The sequence below is a fragment of the Ursus arctos genome, unplaced genomic scaffold (assembly GCF_023065955.2).
Source record: "Ursus arctos isolate Adak ecotype North America unplaced genomic scaffold, UrsArc2.0 scaffold_16, whole genome shotgun sequence".
Classification (NCBI taxonomy): domain Eukaryota; kingdom Metazoa; phylum Chordata; class Mammalia; order Carnivora; family Ursidae; genus Ursus; species Ursus arctos.
Genome location: NW_026622830.1, coordinates 37,993,056 through 38,006,747, shown reverse-complemented (window position 1 = coordinate 38,006,747; position 13,692 = coordinate 37,993,056). Strand labels below are relative to the sequence as shown.

Sequence of the window (13,692 nt, the reverse complement as noted above, 5' to 3'; positions counted from 1 at the left end):
TAAATTAAAAATAACAGATGAAAAACACAATAACACATGACATTATTATAGAGTCCATGGAAATATTTTACCAACAGAAACACAAGAGTTGTCAAAATTATGTATCAACAAGCCATAATACAAGTATCACTACCTGGACTAATTGAAAATAGGTAATAAAATAAACAAACCTACAGAAGACAAAAAGAAACAATGAAAAAAAGATTCAAGAGATTCAATTGTTGATTGATTTTATTCACCCAAAGCATTCATAAAAACATCAAATGTTTTGTTGTCAAATGTAACAAAACTAATTGTGCTAACAGATTGATAAACTCTGCTAATAGACAAGATTTTTTATTTTGTTGATTTTTCAAAGAAAAAGAAAATTACATGGGGCTTAAAAAAAAACAAATACACAGTTCTATTCAGTCAAAACATCTCTGAAACATGGAGAAACATATCAAACATGTAGCTTAGTGAATGAAGGACTTGATATAACCAACAAGTTAAGATAAAGAAAGCAAAGCCAATTAACCAGCTTAAGTATAAAATGGATTATAAAACTACTATTCAAGACAGTTAAATTTTTTTACCCTGGAATCAGCTTTGGAGATACTTTTGGGTAACTGCCATATAACTAGACCATGTTTTGGTCTTTCTTTCAAAAATAATTATGATAAAATGGGTTAAAATTTTGCTAAAAAACAGAGGAATCCAAATCAAAATACAATACTTACAGAACGTTCTTTCTAGGATGCAGCTAAGATCAGAGGTGTAAGGCACACTTTCATGGCTGAGTCTATGACAACAATGTATTTCCTCCACTATTTCCTACCCAGCACTTCAATGCCAAACTTTTACCTGGGCCTAACCGCACAGGTTCCTAATCTATATTAGGTCTTGGGATAAAATCTATAGATCCTCTGCAATTAAATGCACATAATACCAAACACATTAAAATTAAACTCATGAAATCATAATGTCATCTTCACATCATTCTCACCCTTAAGCTAGGGGTCCATAATTTCAAGTTAAGAATTCAGACCTAAACACACACATTCACACACACACACACACACAGCACTGCTGGAAGGTCTTAAAAACTACACTACGGCTAAGTGTATATGTAACACAAAATTTGATCAGCAGGTACAACATAGTGCCAATAACATCTCAAATGGTTTAACACCTTTTCTCTACAACTGTCCTAATATCATTAAGTAGCAGACACTGGGCTACTTTCCCAAACAATTGAGAGTAAATGGTTCCCAGTTCTGAGCTCTACATCAGATTAGACTACCTGCAAATTAATAGAGTAGGTCATCAACTGGCTCAAAATACAATTCACTGTGAATCCAATTTAAAGTTTCTAAAAATTCGGGACACCTGGTTGGCTCAGTCAGTAGAACATGCGACTCTTGATCTCGGAGTTGTAAATTCGAGGTCTATGTTGGGTGTAGAGATTACACAAAAATTTTTTAAAAATCATTAAAATAACTAAAAAGTTTCTAAAAATTAAAGAATAGCCACAGTTTTCCAAGTAACTATCTGATCTTAGAGACAGAATATCATCCTAAATCCAGGATATCACAGCATATCCATACAACATTAGCTGAATACAATCCGTCTTATATAGGTTTCAAACTGGAATGTGAAGGCTCACGAGCATCAATTTTGTCAACTTTTTTCAACTTTGCTGACCGACATTGGTTCATCCATCTTCCCTTTCAATGTTACCCTAAGCATTGTAGGTTCAGTAACAAATACACTTTTTTTCTATTCCCTTGGGGAGAAACCTATCTATGATTATTTGGTGCTGAATAAACAGACACCTCCTTTAGAGAATATCATTTGGCAGAATTCCATTAACTTATTGTTTTTTAAAAGTTGACTTGAGCATTTATACATAAAATACACTCCAAAAAAGTAGTTAACTGTTTTATCTTTCTTGCTTTATCCATCCATAAGGTTATTTGTCCAACCATAAAAATCACCCATAAAAATCATTGCAATGAGCTCAACACATGACTATTTTTCTAGGTATCCTAAGAACTGAGCACACACAACAACATGCAGGTGGCTTCCTTACAGCTTCAGACCATGCCATGTACAACCAAAGACATAATGAACAATCAATAGCCACTCTAGAGGACCACTTCCCACTGTGTATCAAGAACCTTAAAAATCCCTACCTTTTGGCTCTGCACTTTATAAGAATTCATCCAAAGATAAAAGCAATCAAAGTATATAAGTATATATAAAAAGAATAGTCATAACAACACAATTTACAGTAAGAAAACGCCTTATTAAAAAGTTTAAGCCCAGCAATCAACAATCAAGCAGCGATCATAGGGCATATCAATATGACATGGTCATTGAAAACTATGTTTTAGAAGATAGTTTATGGAATAAAGATTATTACATGGTAAAGTGGAGGGGAAAAAAAGAGGCTACAAAACACTAAGCTGAGTATAATCCCATTTTCCAAAATTAAATATAAATTTATGTGTAGAAAAAGACCTGGGAGAATTTATACAACAAAATGTAACTGCAGGTGATCCCTGGGGTGACAGGATCATACATGTTTTTTATGTTATTCTTGTTGTGTTGCTGCTTCACATTTTCTGTTCATTTGCAGAGTATACGTGTATTATTTCTGTAAAAAAGGAAAAGCCCATTTTTCTCTAAGTTATAAAATTTAGCAAAAGTGGCAAACAATGTATAAAATTAAATAAAAATAAATTTTTGAGAAAGTAATATTGGGATGTTGTTCCTCTACTTCACATAACAAGTCAGGAAATTTCTGCTGTCATTAATGTTACATGATTTATTGAAGAATCACAATTAGAACTTAAGTCATGTAACCCCCAATCTCTGCTCTTTTGAAACAAAAGACGTCACTCTCATCACTACATTTTCCTTTAGATCATCCTCACTTCTACTCCTTGGTAAATTCACAATTGATTGGCTTACTCATTTTTCTTCTCTCCCCATTTCTCCACCCTTCTTTTTATTAATAAGTTTTCTTCTTACAAATAAAAAACAACTACCTTAAAATATACTTTATTATCTGAATTGATTTCCAGCTAAGAAGTCTTTACCTTAAAAAGAAAGCATGAAAAAGGAGGGGAAAAAAAAAAAGAAGAAGGGAGGAAGAAAGTTCAGAAAGAACAACAACAAAATGAAGTTGTATGCCTATATTAATGAGAAAAGGGGAGTGAAGTGGAGAGGTGTGGCAGAGAATCCCTTCTTCCTAATATTTTCATGTTCTCCTTGCTTATTCAGACTGATTAGGTTATTTGGAGTGATAGGTTATTCTGCTGAGGGAAAACAAAACAAAAAAGTATCTGCATTCAGGGAGAAAGATACAATAATTCCAGAAGTAAATAACTAACACTGAGTTGCTACTCTATAACACTCATTATGACAAGCTTAAGGTTCACTTTGTCTGCTAGATAAGATTTTTAAGGCATAGCTAGGCTTTTATTTATTAGATGTAAGCAACAGAACAGGTTACCAGAATAAATTACAAGGCAACCCCTTTCCCATTATGCGCTTATCCAAACCCATAAAATGTAAAACACCAAGAGTAATATAAATGAACTGTGGACTCTGATTCATAATGATGTGTCAGTCAGTTTCATCAACTGTAACAAATATACCACTCTGGCGGGGGATGTTGGCAAGAGGCTGTGCATGTGGGAACAGAGGGTATCTGGGAAATCTCTGTACTTTCCCCTCAATGTTATTATGAATCTAAAATTGCTCTTTAAAAAAGTCTTAATTAAAAAAAATAAACACTCCTAAGAAAAACATAGTTAAACAGGAGAAAAACTGGAAATTCATACTGATATATTTTTTTTTTAATTTGTTACTTTAGTGGGAAGAAACATGAACAGCAACCAGCTGCATATATCCTTCCCTCTGAGTGCTTTATAGCTGGAAGAATATAATTCATTACATTAAAGCATATGAAATATTTTCAGTGGAATAGATTACAAATATTAAATATCAAAAACAAAAGTTATTTTTAACAAAAGAATTTGATAGTTTCTTCACAAAATCCAATTATTTCTAAACATTTTTAAATACATTCAAAGTGAGAGGAAATGTGGTTCTGCATGATACAACCACCAATTTCTCTGCTTACATGAAAACTCATCTCACCAAATATAACTGGGTTGACAGAAAAGAAAGTATAAAGACTGTGGTTCCTAAGATTTAATCTTGGAGGAATATGGAACAATGTAGCATCCTCAACTACATAACTGCCAATGACTGATAAAAGTAAATCTGAAAGCTGGACAGGTGAAGAAGACCAAAATAATAAAATTATTTTCTGAGGAAGGGACACCAAAAAGGACTGAAATCATACAAAATAATTAGACTTCACAGACATATTCTTCAGATCCCTGTATACAAATGTCTTCCAAAGTAATTTATTCAACATAGTATGATATCACAAAAATGTTCTTCAATTACTAATTTACCAATATTTGCTACTTATCTACTCTCATTCATGCATTCATCTCAAACTTAATTTCTGAATGTCTACTTCATGTCAAACCCTGTGCCAGGCACTGCTGGTGTCTAGAAGCCACATAAATAAACACAAGGTAGATTAACCATAATAACTTAAATACGAGTCAATAACAGCACTAAAATTCAGAAACTTTTAAAACCTCAGTTCAGCCAAAAAATTCAATTATCCCTTCCCCTATTACCTTAATTCTAATATCCAAGAGCAGTAAAACAACCAAATTCAGATTCAAGTTTTCATATGTTCTGATTAATTCTCTTATGAGTCATAAGAAAGGTAAAAAAAAAAAAAAATCAAGAGGAGACTCAAAAGACCTAAATTCTCCACTAACTTGAAAGGGAGAGGTTTTCCTTATAATAAAGTCACTCTTCCAAACACTGCTCACATACAATATTTTGATTTAAAAAAACAGTGAGGGTTCTAAAAACAGTTTTGATAGGAATACAGCAAATGCTAAGTGCTCAAAGACTCTTTAAATGGCCTAAGATCCACAACATATAGCAACTGTAAGTTTTTCTGAAGCACAAGTTCAGCACGAATTTGCACACACTGGGAGACCTGAGTGTCGGAAGTCTGTCCCTTGGCCTGGGCGTACCCCTACCACAGGCTTCATCTCTGCATTTCAGCATATCTTGCTTTTTTGCCTGACTTTAGTCACATTTTATAATGGATGCCCAGAAGAAATAAAATATTACTTTCAACAATTAAGTCCCTCCACTATTCTTTTTTTTTTTAATGTTTTTTTTTTTTTATTATACTATGTTAGTCACCATACAGTACATCCCTGGTTTTTGATGTAAAGTTCGATGATTCATTAGTTGCGTATAACACCCAGTGCATCATGCAATACGTGCCCTCCTTATTACCCATCACCAGCCTATCCCATTCCCCCAGCCCCCTCCCCTCTGAAGCCTTCAGTTTGTTTCTCAGAGTCCATAGTCTCTCATGCTTCATTCCCCCTTCTGATTACCCCCCCTTTCTTTATCCCTTTCTTCCGCTACCATTCTTCCTAGTTCATATATTCCATAGATGAGAGAAACCGTATGATAATTGTCTTTCTCTGCTTGACTTATTTCACTTAGCATTATCTCCTCCAGTGCCGTCCATGTTGCAGCAAAGTTGAGAATTTGTTCTTTTTGATAGCTGAGTAATATTCCATTGTATATATGGACCACATCTTCTTAATCCAGTCATCTGTTGAAGGGCATCTCGGCTCCTTCCATAATTTAGCTATTGTGGACAATGCTGCTATGAACATTGGGGTGCATATGGCCCTTCTCTTCACTACGTCTGTATCTTTGGGGTAAATACCCAGTAGTGTAATGGCTGGGTCATAGGGTAGCTCAATTTTTAACTTTTTGAGGGACCTCCACACTGTTTTCCAGAGTGGTTATACCAACCTGCATTCCCACCAACAATGTAGGAGGGATCCCCTTTCTCCACATCCTCTCCAACAATTGTTGTTTCTTGCCTTGTCAATTTTTGCCATTGTAACTGGCGTAAGGTGGTATCTTCGTGTGGTTTTGATTTGAATTTCCCTGATGGCTGATGATTTTGAACATCTTTTCATGTGTCTGTTAGCCATTTGTATGTCTTCATTGGAAAAGTGTCTGTTCATATCTTCTGCTCATTTTATGATTTGTTTATTTGTTTCTCGTGTATTGTGCTTGAGAAGTTCTTTGTAGATCTTGGATACCAGTCTTTTATCTGTAGTGTCATTTGCAAATATATTCTCCCATTCCGTGGGCTACCTCTTAGTTTTTTTAACTGTTTCCTTGGCTGTGCAGAAGCTTTTTATCTTGGTGAAGTCCCACAAGTTCATTTTATCTTTTGTTTCTCTTGCCTTTGGAGATGTGTCATGAAAATGTTGCTTTGGCCAATGTCATAGAGGTTGCTGCCTATGTTCTCCTCTGGAATTTTGATGGATTCCTGCCTCACATCGAGGTCTTTCATCCATTTGGAGTTTATTTTTGTGTATGGTGTGAGAGAGTGGTCAAGTTTCATTCTTTTGCATGTAGCTGTCCAATTTTCCCAGCACCATTTATTGAAGAGACTGTCATTTTCCCACCGGATGTTTTTTCCTGCTTTATCAAAGATTAGTTGCCCAAAGAGCCGAGGGTCCATTTCTGGGTTCTCTATACTGTTCCATTGGTCTATGTGTCTGTTTTTGTGCCAGTACCATGCTGTCTTTGTGATCACAGCTTTGTAGTACAGCTCAAAATCCGGCATTGTGATGCCCCCGGCTTTGTTTTTTCTTTTCAATAGTTCCTTGGCGATTTGGGGCCTTGTCTGGTTCCATACAAATTTAAGGACTATTTGCTACAGCTCTTTGAAAAACGTCATTGGTATTTTGATCGGGATAGCATTGAAAATGTAGATTGCTCTGGGTAGCATGGACATTTTAACTATGTTAATTCTTCCGATCCATGAGCATGGAATATTTTTCCATCTTTTTATGTCTTCTTCCATGTCTTTCAAGAGTGATTTCTAGTCTCTAGAATATAGATCCTTTACGTCTCTGGTTAAGTTAATTCCAAGGTAACGTATGGTTTTTGGTGCTGTTGTAAATGAGATGGATTCCCTAATTGCTCTTTTTTCAGTCTCATTATTCGTGTATAGAAATGCAACTGATTTCTGAGCATTGATTTTGTATCCCGCCACATTACTGAATTGCTCTATAAGTTCTAGTAGCTTGGGGGTGGAGTCTTTTGGGTTTTCCATATAGAGTATCATGTCATCTGCGAAGAGAGAGTTTGACTTCCTCTTTGCCGATTTGGATAACTTTGATCCCTTTTTGTCGTCTGATTGCTGTTGCAAGGACTTCTAGTACTATGTTGAATAATAGTGGCGAGAGTGGGCATCCTTGTCGTGTTCCTGATCTTAAGGGAAAGGCTTCCAGCTTTTACCCATTGAGAATGATATTTGCTGTAGGCTTTTCATAGATGGTTTTTATGAGATTGAGGAATGTACCCTTTATCCCTACACTCTGAAGGGTTTTAATCAGGAAAGGATGCTGTATTTTGTCAAATGCTTTTTCTGCATCTAGTGAGAGAATCATATGATTTTTGAATTTTTCCTTCTGAATAAAATCTAAGACACTTATAGATTTGCGAATGTTGAACCACCCTTGCATCCCAGGGATGAATCCCACTTTGTCATGATGGATAATCCTTTTAATGTGCTGTTGGATTCTATTAGCCAGGATCTTGTTGAGAATTTTGACATCCATATTCATTAGGGAAATCGGTCTGTAATTCTCCTTTTTGAGGGGGCCTTTGCCTGGTTTGGGGATCAAGGTAATATTGGCCTCATAGAATGAGTTTGGTAGCTTTCCTTCTGTTTCCATTTTTTGAAATAGCTTTAGGAGAATTGGTATTACTTCTTCTTTGAATGTTTGGTAGAATTCCCCGGGAAAACCGTCCGGGCCTGGAGTTTTGTTTTTTTCGAAGGTTGTTTATCACTGTTTCAATCTCTTCATAATTAATTGGCCTGTTTAAAAAAATCAACTTCTTCCTGTTTCAGTCTTGGTAGTTTATAGGTTTCCAGGAAGTCCTCCATCTTTTCCAGATTGCTTAATTTATTGGCATAAAGCTGTTGATAAAAGTTTCTAATAATCCTTCCAATTTCATTGGTGTTGGTTGTGACCTCTCCTTTTTCATTCATAATTTTATTAATTTGGGTCCTTTATTGTTTTGGTAAGTCTTGCCAGTGGTCTGTCAATTTTATTTATTCTTTCAAAGAACCAGCTTCTAGTTCTGTTGATCTGCTCTACTGTACTTCTGGTTTCTAATTCATTGAAATCTGCTCTAATCTTGGTCAACTGCTTCCTCGTGAGTGGATTAGGCCTGTCCCTCTGTTGCTGTTCCAGCTTCTTGAGGTGAGAATATAAAAATTGCATTTTAGATTTTTCTATTCTTTTGAGTGAGGCTTGGATGGCTATGTATTTCCCCCTCGGACTGCCTTTGCAGTATCCCATAGGTTTTGGACCATTGTGTTTTCATTCTCGTTGGTCTCCAAAAATTGTTTAAATTGATTTTTGATTTCCTGGTTTATCGAGTCATTCTTGAGCAGGATGGTTCTTAGTCTCCAAGTGTTTGAGGTTCTTCCAAATTTTTCCTTGTGGTTGAGTTCCAATTTCAAAGCATTGTGGTCTGAGAATATGTAGGGAATAATTTCAGTCTTTTGGTATCAGTTGAGACCTGTTTTGTGACCCAGAACATGGTCTATTCTTGAGAATGTTCCATGGGCATTAGAATAGAATGAGTATTCTTTGGTTCTGGGGTGTAGTGTTCTATATATATCTATGAGGTCCAGCTCGTCAAGTATGGCATTCAAAGCTCCTGTTTCTATGTTGGTTTTCTGCTCCAGTGCTCTGTCTATTGCTGATAGTGGAGTGTTGAGGTCCCCTACTATTAACGTATTTTTATCTATATGTCTCTTTATTCTGGTTAAGAGTTGGCTTGTGTAATTTGCTGCTCCCCTGTTGGGGGCATATACATTTATAATTGTCATATCCACTTGTTGGACACATCCTTTAAGAATAATGTAGTGCCCTTCTGTGTCTCTAACTATAGTCTTTAGTTTAAAATCCAATCTGTCTGATATGAGAATTGCTACCCCAGCTTTCTTTTGAGGTCCATTGGCGTGAAAGATGATATTCCATCCCTTTACTTTCAGTCTGAATGTATCTTTAGGTTCAAAATGAGTCTCTTGTAGACAGCAAATGGATGGGTCATGTCTTTTTAGCCAATCTGCAACCCTGTGGCGTTTATGGGAGCATTTAGGCCATTTACATTGAGACTGATTATTGAGAGATATGATTTTAATGATGCCACGTTGCCAGTAAAGTCTTTGTTTGTGGTCAAGATTGTGACTTTCTGTTCTCTATCATCTTGGGGCCTTTTTACTTTTATAGAACCCCCCTTAATATCTCCTGTAGGGCTGGTTTTGTGGTTACGAAATTGGTCAATGACTGGCAATTCTGGAAGGTCTTTATCTCTCCATCAATTCTGAATGACAGTCTTGCTGGATAAAGGTTCCTTGGCTGCATGTTTTTCTCTGAAATAGTTTTAAAAATGCCCCCCCAACCCTTTCTCTCATAACAGGTCTGTGTAGACAGGTCTGATGTAATTCTGATACCTTTGCCTTGGTATGTGAGAAATTTTTTTGCCCTGGCCACTTTCAATACTGTATCCTTGGATCTAATATTTGCGAATTGCACTATGACGTGATGTGGCATAGGCTTGTCGTGGTTGAGCTTGGGAGGGGTCCTCTCTGCCTCTTGGACACGAATGCTTGTTTCCTTTGCTAGATTAGGGAAGTTTTCAGCTACTATTTGTTCAAATATCTCTTCTAGACCTCTGTTTTTTCTCCACCCCCTCGGGGATGCTGATGATTCTGACATTGGAACGTTTCATTGAGTCAGTAATCTCCCATAACCTACATTCTTGAGATTGGATTTTTTTGAGCCCAGTTTCTATTTTAGCTTTCTCTTCTACTAACCCATCCTCTAATTCGCTGATACGTTCTTCTGCCTCATTCACCCTGGCCGTCAGAGCCTCTAGTTTTGACTGCATTTGGTTCATAGAATTTTTAATTTCTGCCAGATTCGCTCTCACTTGCGCCCTTAGAGATTCTATATTCTCATTAACATTTTCGTTAATACTTTTTTCAAGTCTACACATCATCTTGACCATTGTTACTCTGAATTCCATTTCTGATAATTTGGTTATATCCATATCCATTAGTTCTGTGGCAGAGGCCACAGACTCATTGTCTTTTCTTTGCTGGGGGGTATTTCTCCTAGTCATTCTGATGAGGAGAGGTTGCAGGGTTGTCCAGAGCCCAAATTATTGACTGGGTCCCAGGCCGCACGCCCTTATTTTATATGGATCTTAGGGATGTGGGCTTCTTGATTTTTCAGCCTGCCTTCTGGGGGAGGGGCCTGCCGCGTTGATACTCAGGCAACCCTGTTTGGGTAGAGTCTCCATGTCCCCTGCGAGGGGGGATGGGGATGGGCACACTGTGAGCTGGTATTTCCAGGCTTTTCTTCTCTGGCGGCTTTCCCTGGCGGTTTGCTGTGCCTCTTCTGAGAGTCAGAGCAGCAGTAGCCGAATCTCAGCCTCTGTGTCAGAACAGAGGGATCTCAGACTGTTATTCACTGATGTTCTGGCCACTTTAACTCTGTTTCTGTTGATGCTGCTCAACCCTGCAGCATCCCGGGATGCACGCCCCACACCCGGCGTCCCAGCCCTCACTTCCAGGGCCATGGCGTCTCTGTCCTTTGTGTTTCTAACACCGCCAGCCGCCACCCCCCACCCCCACCCTGGCGCACTCCCGGAGCTCCCAATCTCAGTCTGGTTCCAGCAAGCTCACCAGAGCTCCGTTTCAGTCTGGTGGTGCGCATTCCCCGGCTCACCGTCTCAGTCTGCTCTCTCGCAGGTGCAGGTCCGCAAGTCCGCCCGCTCCCCCGTGCAGGTGGCTACCGCTTCCCGGAGCCCGAACGTGGCGGCTCCCTCCCCCTTCCATTTATCTTCCCATATCTGTGCGCGGTTTCATGGCTCCCTGCTTCATAGCTCAATACTCAGCGCTGGAGATGTTCATTTGTAGAGATCCAGATGTATCTTCCTGCGTCTCAGGCTGATTCCGTGGATGTTCAGGCTGGCCTGGTACCTATCCAACTCAACTCAGGGGACCAGCTGAAAAAGGGGTCCTCTACTCCTCCGCCATCTTAACTCCTCCGTGCCCCTCCACTATTCTTAAATTGCTTAAGGACAAGTCATGTCTTATTATCTTTGTATCACTAGCCTCAACATCATGCATGTCTCATAGCAAAAACTATAGTTACAATAATGATAATGACGATATTATTTAATATGGAAAGCTTACTACAGAAGCATCTGGTGCTGTTATAAGTACTTTGCATATATTGTTCAATTTTCACAACTCAATAAGGTACAAATGAGAAAACTATAGTTTTTAGACACAAACAGAATTGACACAGTTCAAATTCTGGTTCTTACACATACTTAATCTTAGAAAATGTATGTGCCTGTTCTGAACTTCAGTTTGCTCCTCTGTAAAATGGAAGTCATATTTACCTCATTGTGCTGCTGTTGTGAAGATTCAGGGTGACAGCACCGAAAAACAGCTAGCTCGTTACTCGAACATAACAGGTCCTCACAGAAAAGGTTAGTTTTTCTCCTCCCACAGCTCTCACGGTGCCCAGGAAATGCAGACTAGAGAGATCTTTCTAGCCTCCAACAGTGGTTCTTAAACTTTGGTTGGTTATTAGAATCACCTGGGGGAACTTAATGTAAATATAAAAGCCCTGTCCTTTTGCAAGGAGCCTGGGCCTTGGTAGGCTCTCTTAGCTCTCCAGCTGATTAGGATACACTGCAATGGTTAAGGTTAAGAGGAACTGCTCTACCGGTGTTCTTTCCCTAGCTACCTGATGCTCTGACTCCTATCCAGGAGGGGAATTTCAACCTCTGACGTCTGAAAAAACTTGGTGCACCTTCCTTCATCCTATCGGTATCAGTCTAGAAGACTTCACAGACATTTCCTTGATTTCTCCACAAGCAAAGAGAAGGGTAGGTGTTAAGGGGTAAGCAGGGGTTGATAACTTGCAGAGATAAAACATCTATCAGTGGATTCTAGAGTAGCATACACCAGAACTGGGCTTTGTATCTTTTTTCTCTTGTTCCTCCCTTCCCCCAATTAACTGCTAAATTCTACACAAGTCTACAGCTGATTAGAACAGCAGGAAACCTGAATCAGCCCAAGCAGTAACAAGTAGGGAAGTGGCAGAACTAGAAGACAAATTTACAGTTTTCATTCAACGTTCAATGCCAACAACTAAATTACAAAGTAACACAATACTGACAAGACTGATAAAACTATAATCAGTCTTACAAAGAAGGAATGGTTCAGTAGAATACTGGTTTACAGAAAATGATAGTCTCCCTGGCAGTGACTAAACAGGCTTCCAATAAAGTAATATGCAGAAAACAATTATGTTAACATTTTGCTAATGTTAATTTTAATACGCTGTTCAAATTTCAGAAATTAATTGCTTTTTTATTTTGGAAAATATGAACACTTACAATAAATCTTTAGGAAGCCTGAACTCCATGAAAACTCTAATAGAGAACTAAATAGTGAGAAAGAACTAGAATAGGGATATTGTGTGTGGTTTTCAAATTAATTATTTTGTAAACATTACAAAACTGAGCACATAACTCTGAGAAAGTAAAAAAAAAAAACATTAGATTTTTGGAGAGTCATGCAATCAAAGCTCTATTACTTAGGACTGTACCAATAAGAAAACAGTAGAAACTGGTATTTTTTATATTCCCCACTACATGTCTTCAACCTAGTGCCCACTATCCATAATTTTAAAGGAGGTTTAATGATTTCAAACATAATGAACACAGATGGAAGTCAATCTTTTCTAAGAGATGTTTCTCTATAGAAATCTATAAAAAAATTAACACAAATTGAATCGTATTTTTTGAACTCCAACTCTGAGCTGGGAAATATACAAAGAATAATCATGATATTAACTAATATTTATTTGTAACTACCATATAAACTAGACTAGATTATAAATTCTTTCAGTAAATAAAGGCATGAAATAAATCTATTCATCTTTATTCTAAACTCTCTTTAAGGCTAACACAGAGACACAACACACATATACAGTGCTTCACTGTGGATATTAATTTGGTTGATAATTAATATACATATACAAGGGAATATACATATACATACATATATGTAATTAATAAACATATACAACATGGTTGCAGGGAAAATTGGAGTAGAAAAACCCGGAGGATAACTTTCAAACCAAGGGATGAGGTAAAGGCCCTAGGAAAAAAAAGTATCTTGATACAGAGTGGCTAACATGATGAGCCCTGAGAGAAATCTGTGGAAGGGAGGAATATTCTAGAGGAGAAAAACCTCAGACAGTACAGTGGGCAACACCCCCATAATTATGGCCACTAAAGCTGTGCTTACACAAATAACATACCAATGTTGTCTCTCTCCACCCCTCAGCTACTCTAATAAACAAAAAATGTAGGCTGCTTCTAGAAGTCACTGAACAATACACAATATCCTCTAGTATGAAGATGTAAAAATATGACTGCTTAAGAATATTATAATAC

At 37.5% G+C, this 13,692-nt stretch overlaps 1 protein-coding gene across 3 annotated transcripts in view; it reads right to left on the bottom strand.

The window, feature by feature from the left end:
- The window catches only part of MACROD2 (mono-ADP ribosylhydrolase 2), a 1,872,659-nt gene that overhangs the window by 1,750,519 nt on the left and 108,448 nt on the right, over positions 1-13,692 (bottom strand). The gene's annotated exons all lie outside the window — the stretch shown is intronic.